The sequence below is a fragment of the Epargyreus clarus genome, unplaced genomic scaffold (assembly GCF_041222505.1).
Source record: "Epargyreus clarus isolate Ecla_fem2 unplaced genomic scaffold, WU_Ecla_fem_2.2 ptg000022l, whole genome shotgun sequence".
Lineage (NCBI taxonomy): Eukaryota > Metazoa > Arthropoda > Insecta > Lepidoptera > Hesperiidae > Epargyreus > Epargyreus clarus.
The window spans coordinates 3,366,934-3,376,933 of NW_027332229.1; the positions used below are offsets into that span (position 1 = coordinate 3,366,934).

At 54.6% G+C, this 10,000-nt stretch overlaps 2 non-coding genes and 1 pseudogene across 2 annotated transcripts; all 3 read left to right on the forward strand.

The window, feature by feature from the left end:
* Nucleotides 1-1,153: 1,153 nt before the first annotated feature.
* On the forward strand, nt 1,154-3,056 carry LOC140751422 (small subunit ribosomal RNA). The gene has a single exon (XR_012103331.1). It is a non-coding gene; the product is annotated as a small subunit ribosomal RNA (ribosomal RNA).
* A 459-nt stretch (nt 3,057-3,515) lies between these two features.
* On the forward strand, nt 3,516-3,672 carry LOC140751427 (5.8S ribosomal RNA). Its single transcript, XR_012103336.1, has one exon. It is a non-coding gene; the product is annotated as a 5.8S ribosomal RNA (ribosomal RNA).
* A 432-nt stretch (nt 3,673-4,104) lies between these two features.
* LOC140751451 (uncharacterized) overlaps nt 4,105-10,000 on the forward strand; it is a 7,840-nt pseudogene continuing 1,944 nt past the window's right edge.

Consider the following 10,000-nt stretch of genomic DNA (forward strand, 5'->3'; position numbering starts at 1 on the left):
ACGTCACGATCTGACTAATACGATACGCAAATAAAGTTAAAAAGGTGTATGGACAAGAGGGGAATGAAAAAATTAAAAAAAAAAAAAAAAAATTTTTTTTTTTTGGAAATCAAAAAAACCAAAACAGAAAATAATAATAATAATAATAATAACGCGGTAGACGCAGCAGCGGCAGCAGCAAAGTCGGCCGACGAACCCCAACCGGCGAACCCCCCCCCCTACACCCCCCCCCCCCAAACCCCCTCCCCCCACTCTCCCCCGCACCCCCCAGGGCTAGCCCACCCCCACCGGCGACCATCGTCACCCCACCGGACCGAACCACCGACGGACTATCATATGTTCATATGTTGTCGCTCCGTCTGCCACGCGTCATAACAGGAGCGCCGCATACACATGGGGCGGGCGACGTGTAGTGCGTTGTCGGCGCGGTGAGACTGAACGGGCGGCGGATAACTGCCGCCTGCTGACACAGACTGACCGACTTCGACAACGGACTGCATGCCGCATACAAGAGTTCGTTCGATGGTTTCACGCGTAGTGTGCGCACTCTCGTGTTGGTGGTGTTTCGAGTGGATTTTGTGTCGAACTTTACAATTCGTCGCGATGTCACGATTAACACAACAACGCGCGCTTCCACGTTGCGCCGTGGGACTTTTCGAACGTTGAACATTTTATTGAACAGTGCGGATCGACCGATGCGATTGTTTAAACTCGTCTCGGTTCACGTATCGATCCTACAAATGAATTGCACGTCGCCTATGGCGACGGTCCTCTATAAGGCGCTATAAAAATTAACGCCAAGGACGACGTCTCTCAAACACCGGGCTGAATCTGTTTTCAGTGTTCGCGTTTGTGTTAAAAGATAATAATGAAACGTGAATCTTAAATTGTCTCGCCGTGAACCATCCAATTCGGAGTTGCGCTATTAGTAAATCGCGCGCACACTCTCTCGTTGGATCGTTGCGACAATCGGATGAGATACTCCGTTGACGCTGCACGAACCATCGAAAACAAAGAGCGTACAATATTAAAAGGTACGACGAGTTCAAAAACGAAACATCATTCGACGCGGACGCGCCCGCGACCGCGTCGATATGTGTCGTGTTCTCGTCCGAGCGACGACGGCTACATTCGTCCGCGAGTGACTGTCAGCTCCCTGGTTGATCCTGCCAGTAGTTATATGCTTGTCTCAAAGATTAAGCCATGCATGTCTCAGTGCAAGCCGTATTAAGGCGATACCGCGAATGGCTCAATATATCAGTTTTGGTTCCTTAGATCTTACTCAGTTACTTGGATAACTGTGGTAATTCTAGAGCTAATACATGCAATCAGAACTCTGACCAGTGATGGGATGAGTGCTTTTATTAGATCAAAACCAATCGACGGAGGGCCTCGCGTCCGAAGTCGTTAATTTTGATGAATCTGGATAACTTTTGCCGATCGCATGGTCCAGTACCGGCGACGCATCTTTCAAATGTCTGCCTTATCAACTTTCGATGGTAGTTTCTGCGACTACCATGGTTGTCACGGGTAACGGGGAATCAGGGTTCGATTCCGGAGAGGGAGCCTGAGAAACGGCTACCACATCCAAGGAAGGCAGCAGGCGCGCAAATTACCCACTCCCGGCACGGGGAGGTAGTGACGAAAAATAACGATACGGGACTCTTACGAGGCCTCGTAATCGGAATGAGTACACTTTAAATATTTTAACGAGGAACAATTGGAGGGCAAGTCTGGTGCCAGCAGCCGCGGTAATTCCAGCTCCAATAGCGTATACTAAAATTGTTGCGGTTAAAAAGCTCGTAGTTGCATTTGTGCGCCGCGCTGTCGGTGCACCGCATCCGCGGTGATACTGACACGTTTGCGGAGCATATCGTCGGTGAGCCGGCGGTAAAACGCCGGTTCAATATCAAAATCCTATCGCGGTGCTCTTCAGTGAGTGTCGAGATGGGCCGACAATTTTACTTTGAACAAATTAGAGTGCTCAAAGCGGGCTCAAAATGCTGCTTGAATATTTCGTGCATGGAATAATAGAATATGATCTCGGTTCTATTTTGTTGGTTTTCAGAACTCCGAGGTAATGATTAATAGGGATAACTGGGGGCATTCGTATTGCGACGTTAGAGGTGAAATTCTTGGATCGTCGCAAGACGAACATCAGCGAAAGCATTTGCCAAAGGTGTTTTCATCAATCAAGAACGAAAGTTAGAGGTTCGAAGGCGATTAGATACCGCCCTAGTTCTAACCGTAAATATGTCATCTAGCGATCCGCCGACGTTACTACAATGGCTCGGCGGGCAGCTTCCGGGAAACCAAAGATTTTGGACTCCGGGGGGAGTATGGTTGCAAAGCTGAAACTTAAAGGAATTGACGGAAGGGCACCACCAGGAGTGGAGCCTGCGGCTTAATTTGACTCAACACGGGAAATCTCACCAGGCCCGGACACCGGAAGGATTGACAGATTAACAGCTCTTTCTTGATTCGGTGGGTGGTGGTGCATGGCCGTTCTTAGTTGGTGGAGCGATTTGTCTGGTTAATTCCGGTAACGAACGAGACTCTAGCCTGCTAAATAGGCGTCGCCATTTAGGTGTGCTCGACTTCGGTCGTGCAACTCACTGGCGACGTATTAAAATTCTTCTTAGAGGGACCGGCGGCTTCGAGCCACACGAGATTGAGCAATAACAGGTCTGTGATGCCCTTAGATGTCCTGGGCCGCACGCGCGCTACACTGAAGGAATCAGCATGTTCTCCCAGGCCTAGAGGCCCGGGCAACCCGTTGAAACTCCTTCGTGCTGGGGATTGGGGTTTGCAATTATCCCCCATAAACGAGGAATTCCTAGTAAGCGCGAGTCATAAGCTCGCGTTGATTACGTCCCTGCCCTTTGTACACACCGCCCGTCGCTACTACCGATTGAATGATTTAGTGAGGTCTTCGGACCGACACGCGGTGGCTTCGCGGCCGTCGGCGTTGCTGGGAAGTTGACCAAACTTGATCATTTAGAGGAAGTAAAAGTCGTAACAAGGTTTCCGTAGGGGAACCTGCGGAAGGATCATTAACGTGTGTCACGACGCGTTCGCGCTCGTAATACGCAGACATTAATCCACAACATACCCATCCGACCGTCCGTCCGTCCATATTATGGACGGATGGATGGACGGATCCGCCGTGCTCACCGATGTCGGCGATGGCGTATCGTACAGTCGTAGCGCTCGGGCGATTGTGTCCTCCGTTGCGACAAGGTCGTACGTCGTCGCTGGCGTCGCGCGTTCCCGCCGTCTCGGACGCAGAAAGGTAAAAATCCGCGCCCCGAGTCCGTGACAACGTGGAGTGCGCAGCGTGAGCGCGCGCGTGTACCGATAGCGGTTTTTTGGAGTCGCGCTAAGGCGTTAGCTCGCCGCGCGCGTTCTGAAAAGGTAACCACTTTAATGCACATTCATTCGAACGTGCATGTGACAAACGTTGAACGCACAAAAATGGTATTGCATTATCTTTAATTAGATATATGCGAAACAATTACCCTGGACGGTGGATCACTTGGCTCGCGGGTCGATGAAGAACGCAGTTAACTGCGCGTCATAGTGTGAACTGCAGGACACATTTGAACATCGACATTTCGAACGCACATTGCGGTCCGTGGAGAAACATCCAGGACCACTCCTGTCTGAGGGCCGGCTGTATAAAAACAAATATCACACTGTTCATTCGCACCGTTTGAACACTTGACGGTTCCGCGCGGTGCGCCACGGCGAGTCGCGTCGGTCCGTTTAAAAATTGTTTATCGCGTGCAAAATTGCGCGTACGCTTTGCGTCGTTCAAAGCGCGCCCGGAGCCCACCCGGAAAGCTCTATGCGACCCTTCGGTGTGCGATATGCGCTGCGTGCGTGTTGAGCGCTAAGAGGGCGAGCTGAAAGGCCGACGGGGTGTGCCTCCGCGTGTGCGCCGCGACGCGTTAGCGACGCGCGCTTTTCGGCGCGTCGTAGGCGGACTCGACGTCCGAAGTGCGTTTCGACGCCGTCGTCGCTGTCGCGCGTTTGTCGCGCGCACGGCGTACGTACGGCGTCGTATCGCTGACGGATATCGCGTCTGCCTCCATTTTTTATCGTTGGCCTCAGATCAGGGAGGATCACCCGCCGAATTTAAGCATATTAGTAAGCGGAGGAAAAGAAACTAACAAGGATTTCCTTAGTAGCGGCGAGCGAACAGGAAATAGCCCAGCACTGAATCCCGCGGTCGTACCGGTCGCGGGAGATGTGGTGTTCGGGAGGTTCCGTTTTCTCGCGGTCGTCACTCCTGTCCAAGTTCGTCTTGAACGGGGCCGTTTTCCCGTAGAGGGTGCCAGGCCCGTAGCGACGGAGCGCGTCCGCGAGAGGGACTCTCCTCAGAGTCGGGTTGCTTGAGAGTGCAGCCCTAAGTGGGTGGTAAACTCCATCTAAGGCTAAATATTACCGCGAGACCGATAGCGAACAAGTACCGTGAGGGAAAGTTGAAAAGAACTTTGAAGAGAGAGTTCAAGAGTACGTGAAACCGTTCAGGGGTAAACCTGCGAAACTCGAATGAACGAACGGAGAGATTCATCGTCATTCCGCGGCGTACGTGCGCGCGCCTCGATGTCGTCGGTTTCGATCGTGCGACACGGGTCGCGCACGTCGACGTCCGCGGACGGCGTGCACTTCTCTCTTAGTAATACATCGCGACCCGTTCGGAGTCGGCCTAAGCTTCGTCCCGGAGTCCAGTCGTCCAACGCAAGACGGACGGTTGGACGGTGGCGTTCGCCGGCCGGCTGTACCGGACGGTATTCAAACATTGTACGAATCGCGCACGCGTTAACGCGCGTCCGGCCCGACGCAAGATAACGTCGTCATCGACGTCCTGCCCGTGTGCGGACGTTGGTGCGGCGCGTCTGTTGTCGCAGCCGTGCTGTCTCGGACAGTGCGCGTCTCTGTCAGCGATGATTCAGTTTCGGGCACTCGCAGGACCCGTCTTGAAACACGGACCAAGGAGTCTAGCATGTGTGCTAGTCATTGAGACTATACATAAAACTGAAAGGCGCAACGAAAGTGAAGGCGTGCGCTTGTCGCGCGCTCAGGGAGGATGGAGCGTCGGTCTTGATCGATCTCTCGCACTCCCGAGGCGTCTCGTTTCCAATCCGTGAATGCAGGCGCGCTCTGAGCACAGATGCTGGGACCCGAAAGATGGTGAACTATGCCTGGTCAGGTCGAAGTCAGGGGAAACCCTGATGGAGGACCGTAGCGATTCTGACGTGCAAATCGATCGTCGGAACTGGGTATAGGGGCGAAAGACTAATCGAACCATCTAGTAGCTGGTTCCGTCCGAAGTTTCCCTCAGGATAGCTGGCGTCGATTTGGACAGTCTCATCCGGTAAAGCGAATGATTAGAGGCATTGGGGCCGAAACGACCTCAACCTATTCTCAAACTTTAAATGGGTGAGAACTTCGGCTTACTCGAACGATGAAGCCGAAGATCTGATGACGGTGCCAAGTGGGCCAATTTTGGTAAGCAGAACTGGCGCTGTGGGATGAACCAAACGTAGTGTTAAGGCGCCTAAAAAACGCTCATGGGACACCATGAAAGGCGTTGGTCGCTCATGACAGCAGGACGGTGGCCATGGAAGTCGGAATCCGCTAAGGAGTGTGCAACGACTCACCTGCCGAAGCAACCAGCCCTGAAAATGGATGGCGCTGAAGCGTTTTGCCTATACACTACCGTTACGGGCAAGTGCGTAGTCTTTAATCGGATGACGTCATTATGCCGTAACGAGTAGGACGTGCGCGGCGGTGAGCGCAGAAGGGTCTGGGCGTGAGCCCGCCTGGAGCCGCCGTCGGTGCAGATCTTGGTGGTAGTAGCAAATACTCCAGCGAGGCCCTGGAGGACTGACGTGGAGAAGGGTTTCGCGTGAACAGTAGTTGCTCGCGAGTCAGTCGATCCTAAGCTCAAGGAGAGATCTTATGTCGATGTGGCGTGTTTGTTATTATTTCATTATAATATATAAATAACGCCCTTTGAGCGAAAGGGAATCCGGTTCCTATTCCGGAACCCGGCAGCGGAACCGTTTCAACAATCGTTCCCTCGTTTCAAAGCGAGTGTTCGACGGGGTAACCCAAAGTGGCCTGAAGACGCCGCCGAGGGGTCCGGGAAGAGTTTTCTTTTCTGCCTGAGCGTTCGAGTTCCATGGAATCCTATAGAAGGGAGATATGGTTCGGAACGCGAAGAGCACCGCATTTGCGGCGGTGTCCGGATACTCTCTGCGGACCTTGAAAATTCAGGTGAGGGATGTACGTGGAGATGTCGCGCCGGTTCGTACCCATATCCGCAGCAGGTCTCCAAGGTGAAGAGCCTCTAGTCGATAGAATAATGTAGGTAAGGGAAGTCGGCAAATTGGATCCGTAACTTCGGAATAAGGATTGGCTCTGAGGACCGGGGCGTGTCGGGTTTGGACGGGAAGCGGATGCGGCCTGTGCCGGGCCTGGTCGAAGCTTGCACGTCTCTCGGGGCGTGCGGGCGGAATCCGGACCCGCGTTCCGGCCTTCCGCGGATCTTCCTAGCCGTAAGGCCGCGTCTATTTAGTCTCGTGCTCGATCGGCGCGGTTCTGTACGACCGCCGTTCAACGGTCAGCTCAGAACTGGCACGGACAAGGGGAATCCGACTGTCTAATTAAAACAAAGCATTGCGATGGCCCTCGCGGGTGTTGACGCAATGTGATTTCTGCCCAGTGCTCTGAATGTCAACGTGAAGAAATTCAAGCAAGCGCGGGTAAACGGCGGGAGTAACTATGACTCTCTTAACGGTCCTTGTGGCCGGGCCTAACGGTCGGAGCACGATCAGTTGCTCACAGTTTCTGGTAGCTGGACAAGACACGAACAATTCGTTCTCTGGCATAAAAGAGTGAGAAATTGTTGCCAAACACTCGACCAAAAACTGTCAATGGAGCCTTCGTTGAGCTGGGCTCAACTCCTACCCTTGGCCTGCACGCGGCGCCGCTGCCAAAGCTAACAAGGGGGGGGGGGGGGTTGCATCTGAAAGCGCTATTTTAGTTCTCCAGGATGCTTCCTCTTGTGGAGATTGCACGTTTCCGTTGCGGTCGCGGTGGCGGATCTGAGTGGTCTGCTGCGGCGAACGCAATCAGGCTTGTCCCTAGGTCCCCTTGTGGTGTGCAGCGTCCTTACGATCTGGGACGTGACCTAGGTGAAACTCAGGGGGAGGTCCTTGAGTAGCCCCGTAGGGTATCGTTTACGATACTAAGCCTATTTGCTATCTTCGGATGGGGCGTAATGAAAGCAGAGGGCGAACCTCAGCGGTGGGTTTGCTGCCCGCCGCACCGAGGAAGAATTGTTGCACCCAAAAGTCAAAAAGGAACAAGGCTATCTCTCGGTCTTCCACAGGAGCCGGGACGGGTAGCCAATTCTCTTCCGGGCGTTCAGCCCGGGGTCTCTGATGGCCCTGGGATGTCGTCCGGTTATGGATGTGACGGATGTGGGCGATCCTTCGCCACTAAGACGGGGTTGGGAGTTCACGTTCGACGTGCCCACCCTGTAATGGCTAACGCGAAATCCGCGCCTCCGCAGGTGAAGCGAAGGTGGCGCGACGAGGAGCTGGAGCTCTTGGCGAGTACTGAGGCCCGCCTCACTCGGGAGGGATCCGGCAACATCAACATCGACCTAACAAAAGCCTTGCCCAATTTGGGACGCACTTTGGAGGCTATTAAAGGTGTGAGGAGGAAGGAGAAATACAAAGAAATGGTCGCTAAACTCCTTATGGGTTCACCTCCCACACCAGAGAGAAATAGAACGGAGCAGGTCGATGAAGATGTAGCTGAGGGACCTCCGGAAGAGGTGGTTGCCGAAGTCCGGCCAATGAGCGGCCCCGAAGATGCGCTGCTAGTAGCTGACCAGCGGCTAGATGTTCGGTCTACCTGTGTTTCCGTAGTCGAAGACCTCCTTGCGAGGGCGACAGAGCGGATGACGCGGGGATCCGTGACGTCTAGAAGGCGTAAAACCCTTGGATTTACACGAAAGGACACGGAAGTCAAGATGACATCCAAACGGAGGAGGAGAATGGAGTACGCCAGGGTGCAGGAGCTGTTCCGGAAGTATCCGGGTCGCGCAGCAGCTGAAGTCCTGGATGGACAGTGTCGGGGTGTCCGGCACCGACTCGACGAGTTGGAAGCCTTTTGGCGACCGATTCTAGAGAAGGTGTCGGACGCCTCGGGGCCCACACCGGAAGCCCTGAGGGCCGTAAGGCGCGACGGGCAGCACGGGGGTACACTGGATCGTCTGGCGATGACGAAGCTGTGGTCTCCCTTCTCGGAAGAGGAGGTGAAGGAGGCCAAGGTCGACCTGAGATCGGCGCCAGGGCCGGACGGTATACGTCCGGAGGACTGGCGTACAGTTCCAGCAAAAACTCAGGCGGAAATATTCAACTCCTGGATGAGTAAAGGCGAGATTCCTTTGCCACTGCGGCAATGCCGAACGGTCTTTGTGCCGAAAAGGGATGAGCCGGCTGGGCCGGGTGACTACCGTCCGATTTCCATCGCGTCGGTACCACTTCGGCATATGCATGCTCTCCTGGCGCGAAGGCTGGAGGCTTGTTGCCCCCCGGATGCACGACAGCGCGGATTCGTTCGCGCCGACGGCACACTCGAGAATTCGGCTGTGCTGGACGCTGTGCTGGGGGACTGCAGGAAGAAATTGCGGGAGTGTCACATCGCAGTGCTCGACTTCGCGAAGGCGTTCGACACAGTGTCGCATGCGGCGCTTGTCAGCGTCCTGAGGGAGAAGGGCCTGCCTGGGGCCTTCTGCGATTATATCGCGCGTTTGTACGACACGGCACAGACCACCTTAGCCGTGGGTAACGACCGCAGCGAGCCTGTAGTGGTAGGCAGAGGGGTCCGTCAAGGGGATCCGTTGTCCCCCTTGCTCTTCAACTTGGCGCTCGACGTCGTTCTGGCATCACTGCCGAAGGAAGTTGGATATAGGCTGGAAGGGGAGCGAGTCTCGGCTCTGGCCTATGCTGACGACCTAGTCCTGCTTGCAGGCTCGAAGGTGGGGATGCAGGAGGCGATCGACGCTGTGGCGAGGACGGGGGAGATGATGGGACTCCAGCTCAACCGGGAGAAGACCTCCGTGCTCTCGATGGTGCCGGATGGGAAACGCAAGAAGCCGCACTACGTCACGACGAGGAGCTTCAAGCTCGGCCGTCGTTGGCTTAGGCAGGTGGAAAGCGAGGAACACTGGCGCTATCTGGGAGTAGAGATGACATCTGCTGGATCCGTCACAATCGAGCAGGACGTAAAAAAGGCCCTCGAAAACATCAAGAAGGCCCCCCTAAAGCCGCAACAGCGATTAGAGGTTGTCCGAACTTACCTCATTCCGAGGTTCTTGCACGGCCTGGTGCTGGGCAACATCTCGGATGATAGGCTCAGGATGCTCGATGTGCAAATCCGGCACTCCGTGCGACAGTGGCTGAGGCTTCCGAAGGATGTGCCGATCGGCTACTTTCATGCTTCGACCAGGGACGGTGGCTTGGCGATCCCGTCGTTGAGGACATGCGTTCCGGACCTAATTGTACGTAGGTTCGGGAAGCTGGACTCGTCGCGATGGTCAGTGGCCAGAGCCGCGTCCAAATCTGATAAGATACGTCAGAAGCTGAAGTGGGCCGGGAGGCAGCTCCGGAAATTCTCTGCCGATGCCCCGAGGACCGGTGAGAGGACGGTGGCGCAGTATTGGCGAGACAATTTACATCAATCAGTCGACGGATTTGAGCTCAGAGAGTCGACGAAAGTCCCAGCATCCAATAAATGGATAACAAAGCCAATGGGGGACCTAAACGGCCGCGATTTCATCCAGTGCGTTCAGACCCACATTAACGCACTACCTTCTAGGGTGCGAAACACAAGGGGTCGTAGGACGGGACGTGAGTCGGAGTTGAACTGCCGTGCTGGCTGCATGGTTAGGGAGACGACGGCGCACACCATCCAACAA